Raw genomic sequence first — 16,693 nt, forward strand, 5'->3', positions numbered from 1 at the left:
GGGCCTTCCCGCCCCGCCTCCGTGGGCGAAGCCAATCAGAAGCGGCGCCTCTGTGACGGATGGGAGGTCGAACCAGTAGTTCGGTTGGCAGTGGAAGAAAGGGGTGGGTGACCGGGCCCCGCCGGCAGAGCGAGGGGGCGGGGCGGGGAGAGGAAAAGGACTTCGACCAGATTCTTAAAGGCACAGGCGCCTGCCCGCCCCCGCCGCCGAAGTTGGGGAACAAAACCCGACGGTGTTCTAGAGCTTTCCGAAGGAGGCACCTTTGCAGATTGTCTATTCCTCTTCTGTACCGGGTGTGCGGAGCCACGCTTTTCGTTGTGACAGTGTTTGGAAAACTCTTTCATTATGCTCTGGACTTGTTTCAAAGTTGGGGATTTTCTGCAGCCACGAAACCCCATTAGTACTTGGAGTATGTATTTTTCAGGGTACTTCAGCTCTCCCTCTAGTGCCACTGCACACGAAGTTTCTTATGTTAGCCAGTCTTCAAATATTGATCTATTCATCCATTCATTAATTCCTTGCACCAAGGTTTACCGGATGCCTGCGCGATGTGCTAAATTTCCGAAATGATCTATAATTTCTATTTCTTAACTTATGGTTTTGCATCTTGTTCCACTACTTCAGGTTGCCGTGTATGCAATTTCTTCATCTGTAACACGGCAGGTAAAAATTCCTAGCAGGATTATGCGCGGAGTTAAAGGAGACAAACTCCTATGACAAGGTAAGTGTGCAATAAATGTGTTTTCTTTTCTCTCTTCCCCTTAAAATTGATAATAGGATGGGTTACTTAAGGATACAAAAAGCCCTGGTAAAGTTTAGAAAGTCTTAGGTGTTGCAGAAGCCTATTATGGGGCGGGGAGAATTCCCAGGGAGCAGAGGTCACAGGGACGGGAGGTGCCAAGAAGGTTCTTAGTGGGGGAGGGGAGCCCTCAAAAGATTTGCAAAAGGGGTGGGATTTGGACTTGTGGAAAATGGAAAGAAGGACCCATGCCTAGAAAGCTGTTTAGACTGGACCAAAGAGGCTCCAGCCTTAACAGGGTGTGCGAGGCAGGGGAGGCGTGTGGGGGAAACCGTGTGGTGCCGAGGACAGCGAAGGAAACCCGATCTGGGTTTGGATCCTGGCTCTACCCCCCCACGGGAGCTGTGGAGGGCTGGAGGCAGATCGCTTGGGCTCTCTGAGTGTCAGGTTCTTGCTGGCCAAAGGAGCATTCTAGAAACTATGGCAGGGTTGATGTAAAGATTAAATAAGAGAATAGATGTAATAGACCTGGCACTCAATATAGGTTTGTGTCTCCCTTTGGTCTAGATCTGGAGACAGGTAAGACAGGAGGGTTCTGATATTTAAGAGCGGTCTTGGCCAGAGGTAAGAAGTTGGCCAAATGTGCTGTTCAGATGCCTTCCAGGGGGAAAAGGCGCATCTAAATAATTGGCCCATTATAGAAATGGCACAGATCACATTTGTAGTTTTAGCCTCCTGCCAATTTTGTGGAGCTAGAGTATTTATATAATTGTTGGTTGGATAAAGCTCCACATGCAAAATTGGTTCTTAGCAAGCTCATAACCATCGCTTAGTATGCCATTCAGGTTCTCCGGGAGATTACAAGTGCCAAGCATCTGAAACCTTGCTCGCGTGATCATTTCCCCCCTCTTCAACGCCACGGCTTAAATTAGCTACTGGAATAAATTAAAATCAAATGCCGGCAGTGGAACCAAACCAGACCAAAGAACACGTGTTGAGTTATTGAATTTAGATATGATTTGAGAGGAAGAGAGGAGATGAAGCTTGCTTTGCCATCTATCACAGTCCTTATTCTAGACCCTGGGGCATAACCACTGTCATGGCCCCTACCACCACCACCGTGTTGTAACGACCCGCTTACCACCTGTTAGCCCGCCCCCATGTGCAGGGAGTTCTGAGAGGGCAAGGATCGTGACATCTCCGAATCCTTGCCTCCTCTCGCGAGTCGTCTGCATAGTTTTGAGATTTTATGATCACATCTCCTATCAGTGAGAATTCGCTTTTGCTCCATGTGACAGAACCCCCAAAATAACTGTGAATTTTAAGAAAGTAGAAGTGTGTTTCTTGCCCATGCAAATTAAAGCTGACGTTAAGTAATCTGGAACTGGTTGACGACTCCACAGTTACCACGCTCATGGGCTGTATTTCCACCCTGCCACCCTTAATGCTTGATTTTCCTTTCCATTTTGCCTCATGTTCCAAAATGGCTGCTGGAACTCCAGCGATAACATCCACATTTCAGAGGCAGCAAGGGATAGAGTAGAAGAGCAGATACATGCCTCCCAACTATGTTGGCTCCATTTAAGCGAAGTCCCACACATAATTCCATTAACGTTGTGAGCATAGTATTGCCTCTCCGGAGTCCGGGCTCTTACCAAGAAAGAAAAGAGGGAATGGGTTCTTCATGTCAACCAACAGTTCTGGCCAACACCTTGTCTCTTCCTCTTGTCACTACCAGCTGTCCAGCCTTCTGGTGGCTCAGAATCGAAAGTCTTAGAACTTTGGAGATGATGTGCAGAAATCAATGCAAATTTATTAATATGTGATTGAACTCTTGGTTCTTCTGCCTTCTGGAATGTTCCTTTTCAGTTTCCTCTGCTGATTCCACCCCCCTACCCCTTCCCAGAGGACCAGATATTGGAGTGCCTACGAAGTGAGTGCAGGTAGGTAAGACCTCTTCTCTACCCATATTCACACTCTAAGTGATTTCATTGAGGCCCGTGCCGTATGAGTGTGTCAACTCTGGCAACTTCCTAGTCTTACCCGCTCCCCCACCTTCTGCATAGCTCCTGGCGTTCAAGTTCAACCATTTACTCCATGTCTCAGCTTGGAGTCTAGGGGGTCCTCTCCCTCACATGCCCCCACTGAACCCCTGATGTACAACCCTGCAAAAGATAGGCTGTTCTCCCTGTCAATGACAGTGTTGTGGGTATAATGGCCTTTGTAGCTCTTCAAAACTTTTTAAAATATTTTTCTTAAATTTTTAATGTTTAATTTTGAGAGAGAGAGAGAGCGAGAGTGCATGGGAGGGGCAGAGAGAGAGAGAGAGGGAGACACAGAATCTGAAGCAGGCTCCAGGCTCCGAGCTGTCAGCACAGAGCCCAACATGGGACGTGGGGCGTGGGACTCTGGGCTCAAACCCATGAACCGAGAGAACATGAGCCAAAGTCAGACGCTTAACCAACTGAGCCACCCAGGTGTCCCTTGTGGCATTTACGATTACAAGACACCCTTCCACAAAAGCCATCAGAAATTTTGAAAAAATAAATATTACTTACAAAACCTGGAAATTACACAGCACCCCTGGGGCCACCCAGCAAGGTTGCAGGTAAAGAGAAAGAGAGAGTGCAGGTGAGCATGGGCCTGGGGTTCTGTGTTTACTGGGGTTCAGGGTGGGGCTCTAGGATTTCTTGGGCTGACCCTTTCTTGGTAAGTTCAAAACCTAAGAGCTAGAATTTAAAGAGCAGGAATAGAAAAAAACGTAAGTAGCCCAAACGGTCAGTTATTGAAACCAAACAAGATTCCCAAAACAAAGGAGCCTCAGTTGGGGGGGGAGGGGGCGGGGCGGGTAGCCTGGCTCTGATCTGCAGCCAGTGTGTGGCTGGCCATGTATTTATTCCAGATAGTCATTTCTGAAGTCGATGCCTCTATAATCAAAGAGAAAAAAGAGAAAACCCGACTGTCAGAGCTCACACTGTACAACAGCTCAGTCTTTTGCTCAAATGATAAGTCTTGGCACCATCTTCCCATACCCACCTCTAATCCTTGTCCAGTCTGAGTGAATGGGTCTCACCAAGTTCACTGCTACCACCAGACTGCTCCAAACCACCATCTTCTTTTCCCCAGGTCCTCAGAGCAGACACCCAGCTCACCTCCTTGCCTCCCCTCTCGTCCCCTAGAGTCTGTTCTCAACACAGCAGGCGGATCTGACAACAGGAGGTGTTGTGACCCTCCTTCCCTCAGAATCCTCTCATCTCAGAGCCGAGGCCAGAGTCCTTCTGTTGGCCTGACCTGACCTGGCCTGGACGGTCCCAACACATCATTGGCCACTTCCCTGTCCTCACCCGCTCTGCTCCAGACCCCCTGAATCCTTCTCCAGGCCTCAAATAGGCCAAACCCATTCATACTGCGAGACCTCTGCCTTTGTTCGCTGGCTCCACATGGAAGGTTCTTCCACTCCGATGGCCACGCAGTTCCCTCTCTTACTTCTCTAGGTCTCTGCTCAAATGTCATGTGACCACATAGGCCTCCCTGACTGCCTCTATGCAGTAACCATATTCCCCATCCTGGGAATCCCTGGTCATACTCCATAGCACTTTTTTCCACCTGAAACTGCACTTCTATATGTATTTATTTCAAGGGATGGGGGAAAGTGGGAAGCGGTCCTGGCAGCTAGAAACTGGCCATGCATGTATAGCTATGTCTTGGTGTTCTCCTGCTGAGCATAAAGAATCTCACAAAGGGGTGCCTGGGTGGCTCAGTCAGCTGAGCATCCGACTCAGGTCATGATCTTGCGGTTCATGGGATCGAGCCCCACCTCGGGTCCTGTGCTGACACCTCAGAGCCTGGAGTCTGCTTTGGATTCTGTGTCTCCTTCTCTGTCGGCCCCTCCCCTGTTCACACTCTGTCTCTCTCTCTCTTTCAAAATAAACAATACAAAAAATAAAAAGAATCTCACAGAACAGCATCAGACAAGGTCTTGGCCATGATAGGTCAAGATGAAAAATAAGACTGCTCCATAATCATGTCTGAACACAGCCAAGGTAGGCATTACCCAAGTCACAACATACCAAACATCCACCTCTCCTCGTTAATGATTCCTGTTTATTAATTACAGCTGTGACCTCGATCTGGTCTCCTATTTTTCAGATAGGATTTATTGAGCAACCCTAGTGCTGACTGGCCCCCACTTTCTGACAGCACCCAGTCCAGAGAAAGCCCTGCTTCCCTGGGCCCTCTCCCAGACCACCCACCCAAAGCCTCTGTCCTATGCAGGTTCTTCTAACACCCTTGTCCCCTGGTGCATGGTCTCTGTCATGGTGACTAGTGATTAACCCAACTCGTTCATGGCTAGGTGTTCCTGGTCGGCCATACAGACCCCCACACACTGACAATACAAATACGTACATTTTATTTGGGATGGGGACTTAATTGGCTGTCTGTTCTCCCAGAATGTATGTTCCCTGAGGGCAGGACTTTGCCTTGCTGCTCCGTTTACAGACCTAGAAAGCGTGTGGCCAAGAGTGGGCTCTCAACAAATATTTATTCAATGAATTCAGAGTGTTAGCTGCCATTAAGTCAGTGGTTTCTTTTTTCTCTTTTTTTTAAGTTTATTTACTTTTGAGAGAGAGAGGCAGAGAAAGAGAGAGAGAGACAGAGAGACAGAGAATCCTAAGCAGGCTCCATACTGTCAGCACAGAGCATGACGTGGGGCTCGAACTCACAGACTGAGATCATGACCTGAGTGGAACTCAAGAGTTGGATGCTTAACTGACTGAGCCTCCCAGGTGCCCCATGTCGGTGGTTTCTGACCTCAGTGTTGGATATGTTCATCCAGGTCTTCACTTTGGGCTCAAGCTCCCTAAAGATAGAGCCCTGGTCAGATGGGGCCTGCCCGAGGCGGGGCTGGGGGCAGGAGATGGCTTTGTCAGCATTGGTTCCCAAGGGAGGGGCGGGGTGTCAGTGATTGCTCTCCCTGGGAGCAGCTGGGATCAAGGTCACCGATGAGTCACCTAGTCCGCTATGGGTGCATAAAGGAGCAAGGCAGGGCTAGAGCTGGCAGGGACAGAGCCGTGGAAGACAGACGGTGTCCTTCCTTCCCCTGGTGGCAGTGTGGGCGCTGCGTGAGGGAGTGGCGGCCATGTGGCAGTGGTCTCCCTTCAGCGGTGCCCATGAAGCCCCTTCCCCAAATGCGCTCTCCCCGTACCACCCAAAAGACCACAGTTTAGACCTTTGTTTGCTATCAAAAGCATACTCCTGGGGTGCCTGGGGGGCTCAGTCAGTTATGTCTCTGACTCTTGATTTCAGCTCAGGTCATGATCTCACGGTTCATGAGTTCAAGCCCCGAGTTGGGTTCTGCACTGACAGCATGGAGCCTGCTTGGGATTCTCTCTCTCTCCCTCTCTCTCTCTGCCCCTCCCCTGTGCACTTGCAGTCTCTCTCTGTCAAACTAAAGAAGTAAGTGTTAAAAAAAAAAAAGAGCATACTCATGTTCTTGTGCCATACGGTGTCTACCAGCGGTATGGGAAGGCCAGAGGGGGTGACAGTCTCAGTCTGTGAGTCAGGGCACCTGCAGAGACACCTGCAGGGAGGAGATGTAGATGCCCAGAGCCCAGCCTGTGATGCCAGCCGAGGGGGAGCTGGACGCAGCGCGAGGGATGAGCTGCAGGAAGAAAGATAAGAGAACATCGCAGAACAAACGCCTCCTTTTAGAAACGGGAGGCCGGCCCTGCTCCCTTCCTTCCCAGAAACCAGAAGGCAACACACAGGATGGACAATGGTTAATAACCAACTGTTGAAATGCAAAACAGTGTGTGCTATCTTTGGAGCCCGAAGTGGGAACAATCAGCAAGTTCCCTTGCAAAGGGGTGGATGTAAATGAAGACGCTTGGGAGGGTGTTCAGAGAATGGACGCGGTGGTCCTGCGAGTGAGGGCAGGTGGTGAGGCCGCTGGGGGACGGAGGTGGAGCCGGAGCCGGAATGTCGGGCGGTTTGATTTCTGAGCTGTGGGCATCTATTGCTTTTTTGGGGAGTAAGGGAGAAACTATTGCTTAACGAAAAAAGAATTTAAGTTTTTTAAAGTCTGTTTATTTTGAGAGAGAGAGACGAGAGAGAATCCCAAGCAGGCTTCCTGTTGTCCGCACAGAGCCTGACACGTGGCTCAAGCTCACGAACCACAAGACTGTGACCTGAGCCGAAACCAAGAGCCAGACGCTTACCCAGGTGCCCCTTAGAAAAGAATTTAAAAACAAAGTCAGAAGCTTAACAAATGAAGTTCTATGCAGATTAGGGGAGGAGAAGGGGAAGGATAGAGGAGATTTGTACTCATCTACATGGTCTGGATTTTTTGAAAAATAGATTCTAATATTCTCTGTATAAGTAAAAGTAATGCTTAATGAAGGAAGGGAGGGAGGGAGGAGAGAGTGGCATGTGGAGACCACCAGAGCACTCTGGGTGTGTATTCTGGCTCTGTGATTTACTGTGTGACTGTGTGCCTCTCTGAGCCTCAGTTTCTCCATCAGTGAAACAGGAATGATGATAACAGTAATATTCCTCATTTCTACTTCACAAGATTCTTGAAAGGGTTAAATTAAGACAAAATCATCTATATAGAGCCCTTAGCTCAGAGTTTGGACCTAAAAATAATCACAGCCACAGTTATAATGAGAAGTTTATAAAATGCCAAGGAATGTCCCTGGGTTAAGTAACCCTAAGTGCTCAATTAATTATAGTCATTACTTGGGAACATCATCATAACTTTGGAGGTATGCTCTGGTCACTCCCTAGCTCGGGGTGGGTGGGTGGGCAGAAGCCGTGCACCTCTCACTCGCCACCCCTGAAACTCTCTTTAAGGGTCTGTCCCCCCGGGGTGACCGCCACCCCCGAGGCCCTCTCCCTGGCATCCAGGAAAGTATCACAGGGAAAATAGACACTGCACCCCCGCCACTTAGTTCCATGCTCACATGGGTCCTTGCATAGCTGAGCGGCAGTGAAATGAGGAGTTGTTTAAAGGCCAGAGGCTTTGTTCCTCGACATGCTGATTTCAAAACGTTCAGCGTGTTCTAGGCTGGAGACTGCGGAGGAATAGCTCCCGAGGGAGAAGGGGCTCCTAGGTGAATAAATCATCCTCCTTGTCCTTACAAAGGAGTCATGCCCAACAGAGCAGAAAATACACGAACCGCAAAATAGAAAAACTAAGAATGTTGCAGAGATTCAGATATAATGCCGTGGCAGGTCGGGAGAGGGAGGGATGAGTCTTGGAAGCATTTGTCCCGGACCTTGCTGGGTGGGTAACATTCAACAGGGGCAGAGAAGGCATTCCACGGTGGAAACAAAGAGCTGGCATGGGGAATTGCAGGGACAGATTCCAGAAAAGAAGAGATGGCCCTGGGAAGACTATGGGGGGCGGGTGTTGGCGGAGAGGTGCTGGGAGAAGCGAGAAGACTAGGAGGGGGAGGAAAGCCGGGACTCACTCTAGGGCCGATCTGTCCTGCTGCAGACCCTAGCACGGCGCATAATAGAACAGGCTTTCCTATACACAAAGAACCACTAGAGCAGATAAAATGTTAATGTTGAGTCACACAAAGGGTTACAGCACAGCCTATTGAGAGCAATGAAGTATCTTTATGTGTCAACATGGACATATCTAGAAAGCTGAGGTGTTGAGTGAGAAAACAAAGCAATTTGCAAATGGATACAAAGAGACCATCACATGTGTGGACATTATGAAACCTTACAAAGCAAAGGGGTGAAGTCCACATGGTGTGCAGAGAGTTGTTTATGTTGTATAAACGTAAAAACACCATGTAGGCGCACACACACAATGTGCTGCGGTACAACAGAACACCTTGGGAACCCCAATGATACTGAAGATTTTCTGGGAAAATATAGGTTGTCAAAATGACCTCAAAGATATGTGGAAGGGCGCATATCAGTTGCTCAGTTGGTTAAGCATCTGACTTCATGGTCATGATCATGTGGTTTGCAGGGGCTCTGTGCTGACAGCTCAGAGACTGGAGCCTGCTTCAGATTCTGTGTCTCCCTTTCTCTCTGTCCCTCCTGCACTCCTGCTCTGTGTCTCTGTCTCTGTCTCTGTCTCTGTCTCTCTCTCTCTCTCAAACGAATAAACATTAAAAATATTTAAAAAAATAAAACATTTAAAAAAGATATGTGGAAACCATGAAAGCCTCGATGCCAATAAAAGGAATTTTAGGGGCACCTGGGTGGTTCAGCCAGTTGAGTGTCTGACTCTTGGTTTCAGCTCAAGTCACGGTCTCACAGTTCATGAGTTCAAGTCCCGCATCAGGCTCTGTGCTATCAGCACAGATTGGGAATCTCTCTCTCTCTCTCCCTTTCTTTACCCTTCCCCTACTTGCTTGCACACTCGCTCTCTCTCTCAAAATAAATAAAAATAAACGTTAAAGAAAAGGAATTTTAAAAGTTATTGATAAAAAGGGTCCATCTACCAGGAAGATGGAAGATACAATAGTTCTGAATATGTATGCACCACACAACAGAGCCTCAAAATTCATGACGTAAAACCTGAGCGATAAATCCCCTCTGGTTAGGGACTTCAACGCTTCCCTCTCCTCCAAGGAATGGAAACGACCACCAGACACAAAGTCAGAAAGAGGTAGAAGATCTGAGCAACACAATCCACCAACAAGCCTCGCTCACATTGACAGAACACTCGGTCTGACTGCAGAACATTCTCTTTGAGGCGTCCATGAGACATTCACTGGCATTAGGTCTTGGACCGTGAGACAAACATCAACTAAAAACAGAAATTGAAATTATACAGAGCGTGTTCTCTGACCACAATGGAATCAAGGTTGAAATCAATAACAGAAAGACAAATAAAATCTCCAAGCATGTAGGGATTAAGCAACACGAGTTTCAATAATCCATGTGAGGAGGGGGAAGGCTCAAAAGAAATTTAAAAAACAAAACAAACCAACACCATCAATCTCAGCGAGACATCTGTCACAACGATACGATATTAAAAGCCACAGAAGTCCAGTTCCCTATAAAACCTGTTGTAAGCAGAGACACCAAAGTCTTCACATGATGCTGTTTGGCATACTTAGAAGAGGACTGATTTGTCATGCACCAGCGAGAAAGTGACCTGACTTTTCTCCTTCGAAGAAGAAAATTTGTACATGGCTGGTCAACAGTGTTCCCTGCACCCCCTTCTTCCGGTATAATTGGAATGTAATTATATCGACTTTCCTCCAAAATTTTATGACATCTCAGGTGGGCACCTGAGTTTCTCTGTGGTTTTCTCCTCCTCCCCTTTTTAACACCGGACGTGGCTGTAAGCTGTCTGTTCACTGAAGTTCATGATTTGTGTAAGAGTGAGTCATGGGCTACGAATCATGTACACTTCTGACTAATAACGACGACACAACTGAATACAAGCAAAAATACAACATATCCCAGATGCGGGATGCAGCGAGAGCCGTGCTGGGGAAGAAAGGTGTCACTAACTGCTTACATTAGAAATAAGGAAGAGTCTCAAGTTAATAACCCAAGTTCCCGCCTCAAGGGACTAGAAAAAGAAGAGCAAAATAAATCCAAAGCAAGGAGAAGGAAGGAAGGAATAAAGACAAGAGAAGTAATCATGGATAAAATGGGAAACAACAGAGAAAATCGAATGAACAAAAAATTGGTTCTTAAAAAAAAAATCAATAAAATTGATAAATCTCTAGTAAGACTGACAAAAAGAGAGAAGACACAAACTCTCCATAGCAAGAATGAAACCGGGGATATTCCTACAGATTTGGTTGCTCTTTTAACACACAATACAGTAAAAAACTCATTATCTTCTTAAAAAAAATAAAAAAGATCAGTGTGGCATGTACTTGTTATAATGCTTGTTTGAGGCTCCAGAATTATAATTTTTAAAAAAATCACTGATACTGTGCTCACAGGGTACACACCTTGTTGTGTTCTGTGAACACAAATTATTAATACTAAACAACTCCAAAATAAAAACAAATTTGAATTACGGCAGTGCCATTTTACACGAGGCACTTGTTGGCATATGTCATCTTTAAACTGCATTCCAGACTACAGTTCTTTTGTAACATACAATAGAGTAACAAAATTCTTCTCTTTTTTTAAAAAATAAGGGTCACTGATGGGGCATCTGGGTGGCTCAGTCAGTTGAGCGTTTAACTTCAGCTCAGGTCATGATCTCATGGTCCCTGAGTTCAATCTCCACCGTTGGGCTCTGTGCTGGCAGCTCAGAGCCTGGAGCCTGCTTTGGATTCTGTGTCTCCCTCTCTCTCTGACCCTTCCTTGCGCACACTGTCTCTCCTTGTCTCTCAAAAAAAATAAAAAAAGAATTAATTGAGGTTCTTGGGTGGCTCAGTTGATTGAGCATCTGGTTCAAAATTTTGAAAAATAAGCATTTAAAGAGAATTAATTACATACCATGACCAAGCGGGATTTATTCCAGATATGTAAGGCTGGTTCAACATTTAAAAATCAAACAATGAAATCTACCATATCAACAAGCTAAAACACAACAATCATATGATCATATCAATTAATTGATACATATAAAGCATATGGGGGGCACATGGGTGGCTCAGTCAAATAGGGAGCCAACTTCAGCTCAGGTCATGAGTCTCATGGCTCATGAGTTCGAGCCCCGCGTCGGGCTCTGTGCTGACAGCTCAGAGCCTGGAGCCTATCTCAGATTCTGTGTCTCCTTCTCTGTCTCTGCCCCTCCCCCACTCATGCTCTGTCTCTCTCTCAAAAATAAATAAACATTAAAAAAAATTTTTTTAAGCATTTGACAAAATCCAACATCCATTTGTGATCAAAACTTTCAGCAAGTTTGGAATCAAGGGGAATTATCATACCTTGATAAAGAGCATCTCCAAAAATCCTACACTAAACATTAAACTTAATGGTGAAAGACTGATTTCCCTCTCATATTGGGAACAAACAAGAATATCCACTTTCACCACTGTTACTCCGCGTAGTGTTGGAAGCGCTAGCCACTGCACAAATGTAAGAAAAGATCAATTAAAAGCATACGGATTAAGAAGAAAGAAATAAAACTCTATATTTGCAGATGATGTGATTATTTACATTGAAATCCCAAAGAATCCATGCAAAAAAGCCTCACAGACTAATAGATATGTTTTACAAGATTACAGGATACAGGATCAACACAAAACAATCAATTGCATTTTTATACAATAACAATGAAAATGCAAGAAGGGGAAAATAGAAACACAATGTCATTTACAGTGGCTCTACTGAAAATGAAATCATTGGATTATACATGTTACAAAACAGGTACTATATGTGTACAAAATTGCTGAAAGATATCAAAGAGGAAATACACTGTGGAGAGATACACTGTATTTATAGATTGTGAAACTCCACATAGTAAAGATGTCAGTTCCCCCCACTTTGATTGATAGGTTTAATACAATTCTTATTACTACATCAACAAGGTTTTTAGAGACATAAACAAGCTCATATTAAAATTCATATGAGCCCCATGTGGGGCTCTATGCTGACAGCTCAGAGCCTGGAGCCTGCTTTGAGTTCTGTGTCCGCCCCCTCTCTCTGCCCCTCCCCCACTCACCCTCTGTCTCTCTCTCTCTCTGAAAAAGAAATAAACAGTAAAAAAATAAAAATAAAAAAAGACTGAATAGACATTTAGACACTGGGGAAAATATATTTGCAAACCCACATTCAACAAAACACTAGTTTCTGGAATATATAAAGAAGTCTCAAAACTCAGCTGTCAAAGCGGTAGCAAATAATCCAATAAGAAAACAGGGAGAAGACATGAATATTGGATTTTATTGAAAAGCATATGAGATGACAAATAGGCACGTGAAATGATGTTCAACCTTATTAGCCATCAGGGAAATGTAAATTAAAACTACAACGAACTCTGGAAACTTAATATAATACCATATGTCCATTATAACTCACAAAAAAAAGAAAGAAAGAAAGAAAGAAAGAAAAATACACCAAAAAACCCATCTACCCTGCAGTGAGCTCTCACAACCCACCTATCAGAGTGGGCAAAATAGAAAATTGTGATCACACCAAATGCTGGTGAGGAAACACAGAAACTGAATCCCTTATTATTTACTGGTGGGGATATAAAATGGCACCACCACTCCAGGAACAGTTTGGCAGCTTCTTATAAAACTGAATACGTGCTTACCATCTACCCCAGCAACTGAACATTCATCCCAGAGAAAGAAGAACTTCTGTTCTTACAAAAACCTGTATGCAAATGTTCATAGCAGCTTCATTTGTAACGGCCCCAAACTGAAAATAAGCCAAATGTCATTCAGCGGATGACCAGTTAAATAAACCACGGACCATCCATGCCATGGAATAGCGCTCAGCAGTAAAAAGGGAACAAACTTGAATGAATAGCCAGGGACTTCTTTTTTTAATTTTATTATTTTTTCTTTAAGTAAACTCTACACCCAACATTGGGCTTGAACTTGTAGCCCAGCGATCAGATGGCTTAATGCTGAGTAAGACTTAATGCTGAGTAAGAAAAGTGACTTAATGCTGAGTAAGAAAAGCCAATCCTAACACATCACACACTATGGTTCCGTTCAGGTAGCATTTTTATTTTTAATTTAATTTTTTTAAAACATTAACTTTTTAAAATAAATGTCTTTTTTTTAAATTAAAGTTTATTTATTTATTTTGGGAGAGAGAGACAGAGACAGAGACAGAGAATCCCAAGCAGGCTCCACACTATCGATGCAGGGCTTGAACTGGCGAACTGTGAGATCATGACCTGAGCCTAAAGCAGGAGTTGGACGCTTAACTGATTGAACCACACCCAGGAGCCCCAACACCTTCTTTTTAATAAAATGCTTCCTATTTTAGTTTTAGAGAGAGACAGAGAGAGAGAGAGCGAGAGAGCGTGAGCAAGCATGAGCATGGCCAGGGGGAAGGACAGAGAGAGGGTGAGACAGAGAATCCCAAGCAGGCTTGGTGCTATCAGCCCAGAGCCTGACACAAGGCTGGAACTCATGACCTGAGCTGAAATCAAGAGTGCAATAGTCCCACCAACGGAGGTACCCAGGTGCCCCCATAAAACATTTTAGAAATGGAAACATTTAGAAATAGAGGGCACAGTGGTGATTTTCAGGGATGAGAAATGAGGAGGGGGGAGGGGCACCAGGAGGGGTACAGATGTGAAAGGCAGCATGAGGGTCCCCGTGATGTGGGGGCTGTTGGCTGTTAAGTAGCTTGACTGTGGTGGTCACACCTGAACTCACAAAACTGTATAGTCTTACACTCATGCGCACACGTGCACACACACACACATACATACAAGTACAAGTAAAACTGGGGAAATCCAAATAAGACTGACAAATTCTACCAATGCAATATCCTGTCAGCATACCATTGTGTTTTTTTAATATGTATTCATATATGGGGGGGGGGGGAGAATGAGTGGGGGAGGGGCAGAGAGAGAGGAAGACCCAGAATCCAAAGCAGGCTCCCGGTTCTGAGCTGTCAGCACAGAGTCCAACTCTGGGCTGGAACCCACCAACCAGGAGATCATGACCTGAGTGACGTCAGATGCTCAGCCACCCAGGCGGCCCGTACATAGTTTTGAAATTGTCAGTGTTGGGGAAAATTGGTCAGAGTGTTCAAGGAATCTCTCTGCATTACTCCTTATACTTGTGCGTGCGTCTACAATGATCTCAATACAAATGTCAGTTCATAAAGTCTTTAAAGTGACTGACCCTCTGACTACATCCCCCATTAAGAGGACCCAAGTCCAAATGGTTTTAAGGAACAGACTATTTCCTGTGGTATTTCAAGTATTTCAGGATTTGAAGAGATGAAAAACCGCCTGATTCATTTTCCTCAAAGAATGTGAATACTAAACCCACACGTGGAGCCCCCATGTGTAAAAGGGGCTTTGACAAGGAAGCATCTCTAGCTGAGGCAGAGCAGAGAGCGGAGCTGCCTACCTGCACTCACCACCCTCCCCCTAGGCCTTCTCCCTCCCCCCCTCCCAGCTACACTTAGGGCCTCTGGGGAAACAAAGGGCCCTACAGCTCACAGTTGGAAAATCACTGCTTTGCAAACCCCTAATTATTGAAAATCATAGCTGTGGAAATCCCAAACAAAACATTAGCAAACTGAGTTCAATGAAAAACAATGATCTGCTGTCACAAGGAAGTAGCGTTTATCTGGGGAGGGTTAAAATGGCATAGAAAGAGGAAATATATTAATATGATTAGTAGGTCCAATAAGAATTCCACCTGCTGAGTTTTAGAGATGCAAAGAGAGAGAGAGAGAGAGAGAGAGAGAGAGAGAGAGAAAGAGAAACTTAGTAAAATTAATACTTCTCATTAAAAAAAAAAACCCAATTTGCTAATGCAAGGAAATCTCCTTAACCCAATAGACTATCAGGTCGGGGAATTTTGGTGGCTCTTAAGGACTTGGTCTGCAACATAGGAAGCCTCACCGTTTGGAGTCTGCGTGGGTAGAGGCTTCATCCAGGTGGGGGGACGAATCATATGCCAGTTGGGGAGTCAGGATACCAGGCTGGAACAGCACTGCCTGCCAGGTAGAGACAGTGCACCTGATGATGAGACGCCTCACATTGTCTAGAAAGATGAAGGTAAAAGAGAAATCGAAAGTGCCTCCAAGGTTCAGCGGGTGACTCAGTGAGCAATGTCAGACTCAGAAATGGAGCAGAGGTGGAAGAGGAGCAGGTTTGGTGAGCAGTGAAGGAAATTTCTACTTCTGTCGTACCTCTGTAACCCCACAGAAGGGGGTATGAAGTGTGGAGACATATTAGCTTCTCCAAGCACACCTGTTGCTTTCTTCCTGACTCGAGGTCTTTTAACTCACAGGGAATTTTTTAAATGTTTATTTACTTTTGAGAGAGAGAGAGGCAGAGCGTGAGCAGGGGAGGGTGAGAGAGAGAGAGAGAGAGAGAGAGAGAGAGAGAGAGAGAGAGAGAGAGGGAGGGAGGGAGGGAGGGAGACACAGAATCTGAAGCAGGCTCCAGACTCCAAGTTGTCAGCACAGAGCCCGACGTGGGCCTCCAACCCACGGACTGTGAGATCATGAGCTGAGTCGAAGTCAGATGCTCAACCAACTGAGCCACTCAGGCGCCTCTGGGAAACTTTTTACCATAAGCAAAACTTTGATTTACATTGTTCTCTAGTAAATGCTGGAGATTTATGAATGTGGACTCTAACCTACAAACGGCAGCTGGAGAAACCCCAGAGAGAAGTGTGGTCTTGCCTTGCTCCACTTCTCATGGCTGCACTGTCAGCAGACTGGAGGAAGTTGGGTCAATAATTAGGGTCATGATTATCATTACTCTCCTCTGCCCATGAATTAACAGTAACGAGAGAATATCCTGCTTTGGGAGAAAGGAGCTTTTAAACTAAAAAGACAGGGGTGCCTGGGTGGCTCAGTCGGTTTAAGTGTCCGACTTTGGCTCAGGTCATGATCTCACAGTTCGTGGGTTCGAGCCCTACATCGGGCTCTGTGCTGACGGCTCAGAGCCTGGACCCTGCTTCGGATTCTGTGTCTCCCTCTGTCTCTGCTCCTCCCCCACTCACGCTCTGTCTTTCACTGTCTCCCAAAAAATAAACATTAAAAAAAAAAAAGATAAGGAGGAAGACAGGAACAAAAAAAACCCTTCTTCTTCCATCATGGAGAAAATTAAGAGCTAAATATTCCGGGAACATTTTAAGGGCCTGGGGAAGGGTTCCAAGCAGGACAGATGACAATGGAGCCGGGACACTGGGAACCCTCACTCGTCCCCAGTTTTTGCCCCTGCTAATCCTCGTTCCAGACTCTTCCTCAATTGCCGATTCCCTTGGCAAAGAGTGTGATACCATGTGTGAGCCTTAGAAAAACCAAGTTTCCGTGGGGCACAAGAAATGACAGAAAATGTTCCCTTGCTTGAGCTCTGTC

General features: G+C 45.7%; 1 protein-coding gene across 1 annotated transcript in view; it reads right to left on the bottom strand.

Annotated features, from left to right (window-relative positions):
- Positions 1–15,243, bottom strand: part of KLHL25 (kelch like family member 25) — a 48,952-nt gene extending 33,709 nt beyond the window's left edge. Inside the window, exon 1 of the mRNA XM_029951977.1 lies at positions 15,225–15,243. The gene's annotated coding sequence lies outside the window, so the exon portion shown is untranslated. The remainder of the gene's footprint in view (positions 1–15,224) is intronic.
- Between the last annotated feature and the right edge of the window lie 1,450 nt (positions 15,244–16,693).

The sequence above is a fragment of the Suricata suricatta genome, chromosome 9, assembly GCF_006229205.1.
Source record: "Suricata suricatta isolate VVHF042 chromosome 9, meerkat_22Aug2017_6uvM2_HiC, whole genome shotgun sequence".
Lineage (NCBI taxonomy): Eukaryota > Metazoa > Chordata > Mammalia > Carnivora > Herpestidae > Suricata > Suricata suricatta.